The sequence below is a fragment of the Dama dama genome, chromosome 2, assembly GCF_033118175.1.
Source record: "Dama dama isolate Ldn47 chromosome 2, ASM3311817v1, whole genome shotgun sequence".
Classification (NCBI taxonomy): domain Eukaryota; kingdom Metazoa; phylum Chordata; class Mammalia; order Artiodactyla; family Cervidae; genus Dama; species Dama dama.
In genome coordinates, this window is record NC_083682.1 from 13976912 (window position 1) to 13989348 (window position 12437).

The 12437-nt window shown below is 45.1% G+C and overlaps 1 non-coding gene across 1 annotated transcript; it reads right to left on the bottom strand.

Moving 5' to 3' along the window:
* Positions 1–11885: 11885 nt before the first annotated feature.
* Positions 11886–11958, bottom strand: TRNAF-GAA (transfer RNA phenylalanine (anticodon GAA)). Its single transcript has one exon. It is a non-coding gene; the product is annotated as a tRNA-Phe (tRNA).
* Between the last annotated feature and the right edge of the window lie 479 nt (positions 11959–12437).

Sequence of the window (12437 nt, forward strand, 5' to 3'; positions counted from 1 at the left end):
TGGGAGGAAGGGGGAGGGTGGGGATGGATGACAGACTTTGTTATTTCAGCCAAAATGGAATGGGAGCTGTCATTCCTGCCATGTCTCTAGATTTCAGCTCATTGCCTTGAAGGTGCATCTTTTGGAATTGGGTCTCGATAGATTGTAAGAGGCTCGTCTTTTCTGGGCTCCTGTCATTAGGCTCATGAATTTTTGTAATTCATGCTTACTGCATTCTATGTGAACTTTAGCCCTTTGACGATCCATCTAGACCTGTCCATGCATGAGGACCCAGTCCCCACACGCACCCCTGTGCCTCTGCTGTCGAAGGTTGCTCAGCCTTGGGGCACTGACCAAGACAGCCACCTGGGGGCACTGTAGTTACACTAGTCTCCGCGGTAACAGAGGCACCAGGACCCAGCTCTCAGCACCAGTCAGGCGCTATCATCTGCATTCCACAGACAGAAAACTAAGTATTATAGTAGAGCTGGGATTGTAAACTGGCTTCAGAGACAGCTGGCTGCCCTAGCGTCAGCTGAGACAGGAGCAGGCAGCTCTGTGGTGTTCCAGGAGTGTAGGGCTGTGGTTAGGTGTGGGCTCTGGTGTCAGGCCTTAACCCTTGTGGCTCAGTTGGTGAAGAATCCGCCTGCAATGCAGGAGACATGGGTTTGATCCCTGGGTTGGGAAGATCCCCTAGAGAAGGGAAAGGCTACCCACTCCAGTATTCTCGCCTGGAGAATTCCATGAGTCCATGGGGTCGCAGAGTCGGACACGACTGAGCGACTTTCACTTTCACCTTTTTGGTGTCAGAAGCCAGGTTTGAATCCCAGTATTACAGCTTTCTATGACTTTGGTCTTCATGTCTGCTTCTGCAGGTGTGGGCTTCCCCAATGACTCAAGCAGCAAAGAATCTGCTTGCAACGTAGGAGACACAGGAGGTGCAGATTCAATCTCTGGGTCGGCAATATCACCTGGAGAAGGGCATGGCAACCCACTCCAGTATTCTTGCCTGGAGAATCCCATAGACAGACGAGCCTGGCGGGCTATAGTCCATGGAGTTCCGAAGAGTTGGACATGACAGAGCATGTGATGGATTATTAATACCTTCTGTCTGTAAAACTCAGTTAGTGCCTCAAATCAAACAGGGCTGTTGAGCTGATACGTGCCTCCTGGGAAGACCTCCATAGCTGGCTGCTTCTCTTCCTTGCTCTTGTCTGCACTGGAGTGACACTGCTGGCCCTGGTGGCCTTGGGATCCACACCTGTGTTATAAAAGTGGGGCCCCACAGGGCCTTCTTCGTTTGTAACTCTTCCATTTATTAAGCTTTGGTGACACAAGGTGCAACGTGATGAGGCAGGGAGGTGGGAGCATGCAGGTGATATGACCCTGGGCTGTAGACTTCGGATAGAGGTACCAATGCAGAAGATGGGGTGCAGCTGTTTTGAAAGGCAGGTAAATCTGGGGAGAGGTTGACATAGGCACATTTTAGAGAAGTAAAAATTCCCTAGGTTGTCCCAGGGTAGGGGCGGCTGGTGTAAGGAGAGGCTCTGGCAGCCCCACTGCCTTGCCCAAATTAGGAGGGAGGAAGGAGTGGGAACGGGGCGGGAGACAGACAGTGTGGGGAGCAGCGGGGGGCAGGATGTGTGGAAATGCCCCACAGACTGTGTTAAGGCAGGTTGGGAGACAGCCAGTCTCAATCAGCATCTTGAAGTCTTAAGATCTCATCTGAAGAGTTTCAAAATTTGGAACAGGTCTTTAACCACGTTTTAAATGTTTTGTTTTTTTTCTTCTTATTTCAACTGTGAAACATTCATTCAAAAGGGTCTAAAACGTATCTTTTCTGTTCAAAGGATAATAAACACCCTCGTACCCACCACCCAGCTTAGGAAAGACAGCATTGAGGGCCTGCTGTGCACCCTTCCACAAACACATCCCTCTTTCTACCAGGCAGAGAAAACTGCTACCCTACACTGATATGGGGTTTTATATTTACGCCACTATCTATGTCTTCGCTTTTATAATTTTGCCACAATCTATTATTCTTCCTTTTTTTTTTTTTTTTTTGCTGACTTTTGTACTTTGTATAACTGCAATCATTCAGCTTGCAATCTTTGACTTTATCCACTCAACATTCTTCTTGAGACTTATCAGTACTGACACTCACAGCTATTGTTCAGTCACTAAGTCATGTCCGACTCTTTGCAACCCCATGGACTGCAGCACACCAGGCTTTCCTGTTCTTCACTATCTCCTAGAGTTTGCTCAAATTCATGTCCATTGAATCAGTGATGCCATCCAACTATCTCATCCTCTGTCACCCCCTTCTCCTCTTGCCCTCAATCTTTCCCAGCATCAGGGTCTTTTCCAATGAGTCAGTTCTTCGCATCAGTTGGCCAAAGTATTGGAGCTTCAACTTCAGCAACAATCCTTCTAGTGAATATTCAGGGTTGATTTCCTTTAGAACTGACTTTTTTGCTCTCCTTGCTGTCCAAGGGACTCTCAAGAGACTTCTCACGTAGCTGTAGTTCTTAACTATTTTGCCAACAAGTGCAAGTGGCCAAACAGAACTACCCCCCAGGTTGCTGGAACAGCATTCACTGAGGATGGGGACAGCCAGGTTCCCAGGGCGCATTCATCCTGGGCAGGGTGCTCCAGGGGAGTGACTCCCACTATCCCGCTGAGGTACTCTTGAGTCGGGTGATTGGGAAGCATAGCTTCTCCTTTGTTGTCCCCAGGGGAAGGGATACAGTAACACTATGATGTGGCAGAATCTTTCTTCTGGCCCTAATCTGCCAGCTCCTTGTTTGTGCTGGGTTCAGGCAGTGGTGGGAGTGGTTGTCCCAGCTCTTTCCCCTGAAATGACCATGAATCTAGGGTCGAAAGCATGCTGTTGCAGCTGTTTGATGTGGCTAGGAGGCAGCAAGATTCATTCACTGAATTCATAGTTGGAGAAGTACCAGTGCCCTCCTCTGACATAATTAAGGGGCCGGGGTCCAAGCTTTGTAATGATCAGCACCTTAGGCTCTTGGCAGTGGCTGGATTCCATGGAGATAAGAGGCCAACTCCTTTTCTGGGAGGCCAGCCTGTAAGGGATAAACTTGCACAGGTTATCCTTTACATGTAAGGTTAACCTTACACTGTAAAGTCCCAATATAGGAATACCCTACACTGCTCTTATATGACCTAATGTTGATAATGGACATGGGTGTGCTTAGCCACTCAGTCGTGCCCAATTCTTTGCGACCCCTTGGACTGTAGCCCGCCAGGCTCCTCTGTCCATGGGGATTCTCCAGGCAAGAATACTGGAGCGGGTGGCCATGCCCTCCTCCAGGGGATCTTCCTGACCCAGGGATCAAACCCAGGTCTCGCGTATTACAGGCAGATTCGTTACAGTCTGTGCCACCAGGGAAGCCCAATAATGGACATAGAGATTTCCAGTTATTTTGCAATTATAAATAGTGTTTCTGTGAGCATTCTGGTGCAAGGGTTTTCCCTAGGATATTAACCTAGGGAGGATTTATTATATAGATCATATATATCTATATCATATATATTATATAGATCATATGTATATCATATATGATATGTAATGACAATTTTTAAAATTTATTTTATTCAAGTGTGGTTAATTTACAATGTGTTGATTTCTGCTGTACAGCAAAGTGATTCAGTTATACATATATTTATATATTCTTTTTTATACTTTTTTCCATTGTGGTTTATCATGGGCTTTGCTGGTGGCTCAGATGGATCTGAGGGGTGTATATATAATAGCATCACTGCTATATTTATATATTTTTGGCAGTTCTGGGTCTTCGTTGCTGGACGTGGGCTTTCTCTAGTTGCAGAGAGTGGGGGCAACTCTCTAGTTTCACTGTCCAGGCTTCTCATTTCTGAGGCTTCTCTTGTTGGAGAGCACAGGTTCTAGGTACATGGGCTTGAGTAGTTGTGACTCACAGGTTTAGTTGCTCTGCTGTATGTGGAATATTCCTGGACTGGGATTGAACCTGTGTACCTTAAAGTGGCAAGCAGATTCTCATCCACTGTGGCACCAGGGAAGTCCTGTTATAGCATCTTGAAGTTTATTTTCACATCCATGATTGCTAATAAGGTTGAGCATCTTTTTATCCACTTGTAGGCCATTTGAGTTTATCTTCTGCGAAAGACCTTTGCCTGTTTTCCTATTTGGATTCTCTTTTTCCTGTTGATTTGTAGCAGTTTAAATATATATATTTAAATATATTATACATATATTTATATATACATTTATATTTATATATATTATATGTAAATATATTTTATATATTTTTATATATTGATCTATTTATAAATATATATTATAAATATATTATATGTATTCAATATATACAATAATATTATATCATATTATAATAATATTATATAGGATCATATATTATATGTATATTGTAATATATTATTATAATATATATTACAATTATTAAAATATATTATTATGATATATTTTATTATATTATATCATAAATTATATAATATATAATATATAATGTTATAATATAATTATTATAATATAATATACATATGTAATATAATTATTATAATATGTTATATTATCATATATCATATATAATCATATATAATATATCATATATAATCATATATAATATAATATAATATAATATATAATATATAATTATATATGTAATATGTAATATATAATTATATATTATTTATATTTATACATATATACACAAATATTTATATTTAATATTTTTATTAATATATTTAAATATATAATATATTTAAATATATAATAAATATATATTATGTATGTAATATGTATATGATATATAATATATTATATATTATAAATATTATATTTAGATATACTTTTATATTTATAAATATATAAATATATTTATATTTATGTATTATATATTTATATATTATATATAATATATTTTATATATTTAAATATAAACATATATGTTTATATTTAGCAGTTTATATGTATATATAAACATTAGTAATCCCTTATCAATGTGTTGTAATTACATTCCCAGTTAGCCTTGCCTTCTCACTCTTTTTTATGGTGTCTTGTGGTTTTTGGCTTGTGAAATTCTGGTTTCGTTTGTGACTCTGAGAATTCTTTCAGACTTTGGCTGAAATCATTTTTTTTTTTCAGTCAAAATTTCCATCTGCTTCTCCTTGAGCCCAGGGATTACCTTAATTATTACCCTGGGATCACTTTAAGTTAAATTCAGCCCTTGAATTTTCTCCAGATTGAATTTTTGAGAGACTTCACCCCTGCCCTAGACTAAATCTAGACCAGAGAAGAGGGAATTGTACTCTTAATTCTCAGCGAAGATTTTTTTTTCTTATCCATCCATCCATTCATCTCCATTATCAAGACATGCAAGATCCCATGTGGTCCTCTTCCATGCAGTGGGTTTGTTTCTCCTGCTCTCTGGCCTGAGAATGTGGCCCCCTGAGTCCCAGCTTGGATGGGAAGTCTGCCTTGAAGCTCCCTGCCTCTGGTAGCCCCGGGGCTGATCTGTGGTCCGTGTGCTCATCAAAGCAGAACGCCAGGACCTCCAGGCTTCTGCAGAAATCCCCAGAATAGAAGCTGGTTTCACTTCCCAGAGGTTTTGCTTTTACTTTATTTTTGGCCTCTGTGCATAGCCTTTAAACAAAAATTAGTTCAGCAATGATTTCAACGTTTTTAAATATACACGTATAAATATAGTTGTTTACTTCAAAAGACTGATCTGGCTATCTGGTCTTCCTACTGCTGCAACAGAGTAGCACTTTTAGGTAAAATGCTCTTACAGAAATGTCTGGGCATGGAGTCACACTTGACAGAATTGAATTTTTCTTAAGTTGAAGAAATAGGCTGTGAAGTGTTCTCCTTTCTATTTAAGGCAAAGTGTGGGCTTCCAGGTAGCTAAGTGGTAAAAGAACCCATTTGCCAATGCAGGAGATGCAGGAGACTTGGGTTTGACCCCTGGGTTGGGAAGATCCCCTGGAGAAGGGAATGGCTACCCCCTGAGTATTCTTGCCTGGAGAACCCCATGGACAGAGGCGCCTGGTGGGCTCAGTCCACGGGGTCCCAAAGCGTCCGACACGACTGAGTGACTAAGTACACATACATACCACAATCACAGTGTCAGGATGAGGGAGCCTGGTGTAGATGGAGAGATATGGGATCCTCTTTGGCGTCACCTAGCTGGCACAGCCCCTGGCCCTCTCCCCAAGGGGCAGGAAGAGAGAAACTGACAGGCTGCCAAGCAGCTCTGCTTCCTGCCACAGGTCAGCAAAAATAGGTTGTTATCGACCCCATCAGGTCTGACTCAACTGTTCCTGAGGCTCAGGTGCTTTCTCATATCAGGAGGTGGTTTGAGGGAAGGAAGTTCTAAATTGGGCAAATCTGAACTGGATTTAGACAGCCAGGAAAGTCAAAGCTTAGACTGCTTCCTTCCAGGAAAAGCACAGGAAACTTAGCACTTGCAGGGGCCTTCACTGTTCACATTCTTTGTACATTTGCTTCTTCAAACAGAACCCTTTGATGTGGGAGTGTTGACAGAAGTCTGTATACCATGGAAATTGCACTTGACAAAGCTACCATCAAAATCCTGAGCCTGTATACATGCAACCGTGGGAGGAAAACTCCTGCATTTTGGTATAGAAGCATGACAAAACAGTGAATGGATACTTTTCTGACTGTATAGGGTAGCAAAGGTCTTTGCCACGTTCAAAGAGGAAAAATAAGAGGGAAACAATATCCATTGTTACATAATCCCTTCAAACACCAAGATGGAAGGACCTTACGAAGAAAAATTCATGACCAACTCAGTGGGAAACCTAAAAGATGAGGATATCCACCCACCCCCTGATTCGCGAAAGCGCTTAACACACAAGGGAAAAAACTTGGGAGAGTAGATAATAGAGACGAAGAGGCAATTTATTAGATATTAGAGACTATAAAAGATTCTTGGCGTGGGACTTCCTTGGTGGTCCAGTAGTTTAAGGCACCTTGTGCCTATGGCTTATTCATGTTGATGTATGGCAGAAGCCAACACATATGTAAAGCAATCATCCTCCAGTTAAAAGTAAATAAATTAAAAGAATCTGTCTTGCAATGCAGGAGATGTGGGTTCGATCCCTGGCCTGGAAACTGAGATCCCATATGCCTTGGAGCAACTAAAGCCTGAGTGGGGCAACTACTGAGACCATGAGCTCCAGAGGTTGCACACCGCAACTAGAGAACTCACACACCAACGAAAGATCCTGCATGAAACAACTGCAACTAAGACCCAATGCAGCCAATTTAAAACAATAGCAAATAAAATTTTTAAAAAAGAAAAAAATGCTTAGCCTCTAATGAAAGAAACCTATTTTAAATCAGTGATGCTGTTTACCTAGTGATGCTCAGATAGACAAAGCTTTAGAACGATATGACCTGTGGTGGCAAGGCTGTGAGGGAGCAGGTACCCATACCTCGCCAGAGCCCGACAGTCACGAGGGGTGTAGTTCCCAGCAATTCTAAGATTTTCTTCCAAAAAAATGGTGTACAAAGAATTACACACATTGACGGGCGTATTCAGGCTTCCCAGGTGGCACTAGTGGTATAGAACCCGCCTGCCAATGCAGGAGACTTGACAAGGGACCCAAGTTCGGTCCCTGAGTCGGGAAGATCCACTCCCCAAGTAGAGTGGCAACCCACTCCAGTATTCTTACCTGGAGAATCCCATGGACCGAGGAGCCTGGCGGGCTATAGTCCATGGGGTCAACTGCAGCGAGGTAGCATGCACGCATGCAGTTGTATTTAACACCTGTTATCCTTAAAAATAGACTTGATTTCCATCAAAAGGAGATCAGGGAGTTCCTCACAGGTCTAGTGCTTAGGATTTGGTGCTCTCACTGCCATGGCTCAAGTTCAGTCCCTGGTCAGGGAACTAAAATCACACAAGCTGCCTGGCCAAAACTTTTTTTTTATTAAAAAGTTTTTTAAAAATGAGATCAAATATATAGTTCAACCATGATATGGAGGAGAATGCAGCTTTTAAAAATGGTAAACAATGACACAAGATGGTTACCTTTGCATGAAAAAAGTTAAAGAGAAAAGTCAGTTATACATTGTGATTCCAGTTGGAATCTGTAGATTCACACTTGGTTTAAACACAGCATTGGTGTCATTCTCAGAACCACCCTCCCGGGCTGTTTAAACGCTCACGATGAGCTTGAGTGATGAGGGTAGTGGTAGGAAGAGTTGGCCCTGGATGGAACTGAATCCCTGAACCCTCAGAGTGCGTCAGCCTGGCTCCTCCAAGCAGCAACAAAGCCGAGAATTGTTACTTCACACTCACCTTGAAGAGCATAGCCCACAGGCCCTGTACAAGCCAGCAGGTTGGACAGGACAGGTCATTCCTAGTCACAGATGGTAAACAGTCTAGCTAAGGGGAGCTCCTTAACTAACTTCCACAGCAAGGGTCTGTGTCTTCCTGCCTGAGGGCTCTATTCTGCTGGAAAAGTCTGAGGCAGCCACTTATCTCAGCCCCTCCTTATCTTGGACTATCTGCTTGTCCTCATATAGCGGAGAAAAAAAATATTAGGTAAGCATTAGGTTTGGGGCAGCAGGAGGAGAAATTCTAGCAGTTAATAGCACTCAGTAAATGTTGCCGTTTTGGCTTCCCATGTGATGCTAGTGGTTAAGAACCCACCTGCCAAAGCAGCAGACATAAAGAAACGCAGGTTCGATCCCTGAGTTGGGAAGATCCCTTGGAGGAGGGCATGACAACCCACTCCAGTATTTTTGTCTGGAGAATTCCACAGACAGAAAAGCCTGGTAGGCTACAGTTCATAGGGTCGCACAGAGTCAGACACGACTGAAGTGACCTAGCATACACACAATATTCTAAGGATTCTTATTTACTAATTAATTTTATCTAACACCCCCATGGGGATAGGTATTATTCCCATTTTATAGATAAGGAAACTGAGGCCCTGAAGCGTTCAATAACTCAACATCACCCAGCTAATAAGAGGCAGAGTCACACAACTCAAACATCCTGGCTTGTATTCAGCCAGTATCCTGACCACAGAAAAGATGGAGTAGGTCAGGGCTGGAGAGCGCCAGCATAGCACCCAGGCCATGGGCCTGATTCCAGCACTGTGGTGTCTGGAGCCAAGTTTGACTTCCCTACCAGATCTTCCTCCCAGATTGTCCAGCTGCCAAAGCTGGAACCCCACACACTCTGCCTAGGTTGGGTTAGGTACCCAGCCCTACCTTTCCCATTTTAGAACCTCTACATGGCAGCAAAGGCCTGTCTACACTGACAAATCAGCGATGAAGGCCCGCAACTTATATGAGCAGATGAAGGTCAGCACCACACCAGCACCCGTACTGACCTGTCCAATAGCTGTGGCCACTGAGGTACCAGGAAGCATCAGGGTCAGTGGACTGCCATTTAGCCTGTGCCAACCATCCCTGTGTGGACCAGTCTTGGGGACCAAGGGAGGGGGAAGGGGAGCAGGCGATGGGAGACGTAGCCAGGGTCTACTCAGCCTGTTCACCCTCTTTTGCCTTCTTCAAGCTTCTGGACTTGGCCTGGCTCAGGCCCACGAAGACATCAACCCCTCAGACCAGGGCAACAGCAAGAGAACTATGCAGAGGAGAGGGCTTGGGTCATAGTTCCTGGTGGAACCTGCCAGAGAAGAGGGTCTGAAGGATGGAAGGCTGGATGAGGACCACTCATATCCTCTCCCCAACCCCAGACCTTTGTAATCACAGTGGGCAGAGCTGAAGCTGAGATGCAGATGAGGTGGACCATGACTACCTTTGCTCAGATCCCCAGTGAATGCGGTTACACCATCTCCTGCTCTCACTACAGCCAGGACTGCCCCGTTTTGTTGGCACACCCCGGGGGCCCAAGGCCTGAAGGGCTGGCCCGAAGGCCTGGTCCCTGAGGGCCCCTGCGTGGAGTCCTGCCTGGAGGAATCCTCAAAGCCCAGGGACCCTGCAGAGCTCCCCATGCTCTGGGCTTGGCAGTGTCACTGTGATAACCTGAGGATCACGGCCGTCCTGCTCCCATGTGACTCAGAAGCCAGGAACAGGCCCGCAGATGGGAAAACAAAGAACCCCCCATCCTGTCCCCACCCCAGACTCACCTGCAATCCCTGATCTACATGTACTCGTGGTCTCCAGGGGCGGCAGGCAGAGATGCTACAGAGGACGTAAACCTGGTGGGACGAGAATAAGGTCCAGGCACGGGGCTGGCTCGGAGCCACAGGCAGGAAGCAGTGAGGTAGGGACCTGGGATCTGGGGCCCAGCCCAGGTCCACTGTGCTGCTGGCCGGGCAGGCGGGGAGAGATCTGGGCACACGACCAGCCCCAACCCCACGAGGTACAGAGCCGCATGTGCTGCTTACACGTTTGGAGTCCGGACCTTCCTGCTTCTGGGTGGCTCAGGTCTACAGTGGAGGATCTGGCGGGCAGGAAACACTACACCTGGTAGCACCCTGTCTCAACCTGCAGGGTCCCTCTGGGAGGGCCGATTTTCTTTCTTTGTTTGGCATTGACCAACAGCAGGAGAGCCGGTGTTTGGCATCCTCTTTTCCTGGCTCTCGATGACCAATGACTGAAGGTGAGGTGAGAGTCAGGTTACCGCTGCTTCCAGAAACACAAGGCCATGGGCAGCTCCCATAAGGAGAAGAAGCAGGAGAAATTGACCTGAACCAACCTTCAGCTCCCTAAGCTTCCCACATGGCTCAGGTGGTAAAGAATCTGCCTGCAATGAGGGATACCTGGTTTCCATCCCTGGGTCAGGAAGATCCCCTGGAGGAGGGCATGGCTATCCACTCCAGTATTCTTGCCTGGAGAATTCCACTGACAGAGGAGCCTAAAGGGCTACAGTCCATGGGGTCTCAGAGTCAGAAGTAACTTAGCAATTAACAACACAGCCCTCAGCAGCCCATCCAACAGGTACCCCTTCATTCAGCAGGTTAGGATTTCTCGGCTCAGGAAGAACTACACAGCAGAGCTGATTATTAAGCCACCCTCCCAGGTGCTAACCAGTGATGAAATGGCTTCCCTGATGGAATGGTCTTCCCTAATGGTCCAGTGATTAAGAATCCATCTGCCAATGCAGAAGACACAGGTTCGATGCCTGGTCCGTGAAAATCCCAGCACACCAGTCATCCATCACAACCACTGAAGCCCACATGCCTAAAGCCCATGCTCTACAAGAGAAGTCATCGCAATGAGAAGCCTGCACACCACAACTAGAGAGGAGCCCCCACTCGTGGCAACTAGAGAAAACCTACAGAAATCAATGAAGACCCATCACAGCCAAAAATAAATACACAAATCTTAATAAAATAAAATATACAGAGATCAGTCTATATTAATGTGAAAGATGTATCTTGTTTGGTAGAACAAATGTTAAACAGTAGTATGTGTCCTATGGTGCCATTTGTAGATTATGTAGAAAAACCTAAACATACCCTTGTTGTTGTTCAGTTGCTAAGTCATGCCCAACTCTTTGCGACCCCATGGACTGCAGCATGCCAGGTTTCCCTGTCCTTCACCATCTCCTGGAGTTTGCTCAAACTCATGTCCATTGAGTCAGTGATGCCATCCAACCATTCATCCTCTGTCGCCCCCTTCTCCTCTTGCCCTCAATCTTTCCCAGCATCAGGGTCTTTTCCAATGAGTTGGTTCTTTGCATCAGGTGGCCAAAATATTGGAACTTCAGCTTCAGCAACAGTCTTTCCAATGAATATTCAGGGTTGATTTCCTTTCGAATTGACTGGTTTGATCTCCTTGCTATCCAAGGGACTCTCAAGAGTCTTCTCCAATACCACATTTCAAAAGCATCAATTCTTTGGCACACAATAAAACTGCCATTGGTGGTGACACCTAAAACCATTGCCAAAACCCGGAATTGAACCAGGGACCTTTAGATCTTCAGTCTAATGCTCTCCCAACTGAGCTATTTCAGCTACTTCTCAATATACCCTTAATGTATTCTGCTCAACTCATCATTTCTAGAGTCAGAAATGAGGCCACTCTAGGGCACCATGCCTGGCTCAGATTGGGTTGATTTGGCATTTCCCTCCCTCCCTCTGGAATGGTTTGCAGGTCAGGGCTCACTGCCCTCCACAGCACTCAGGAAGATCAAGCCCCATCTGGGGACCTTTGTCTGCATTAGCTCTCTGTGGACTGGAGGGATTTGTTGACCAGGTAGCCCCACTTAGCAGAAGAGGAGCAGACAGGAGGGAGACCTGCTTCTGACTGGTCGGTACCAGCGGGTGCAGGAGGGCTCTCCAGGAGCCAAGGTCCAGGAGAGCAAAGGCGGTAACAGTGAAGCCCTGATAATGAGACAAAAGGCAGCACTGCCCTCCCATCACCACCATTTGAATCCTGAGCTGTCACTGAAAGGACACTTGGGAAAGAGAAGTCAAAGGGGTAGAAGGGTGGG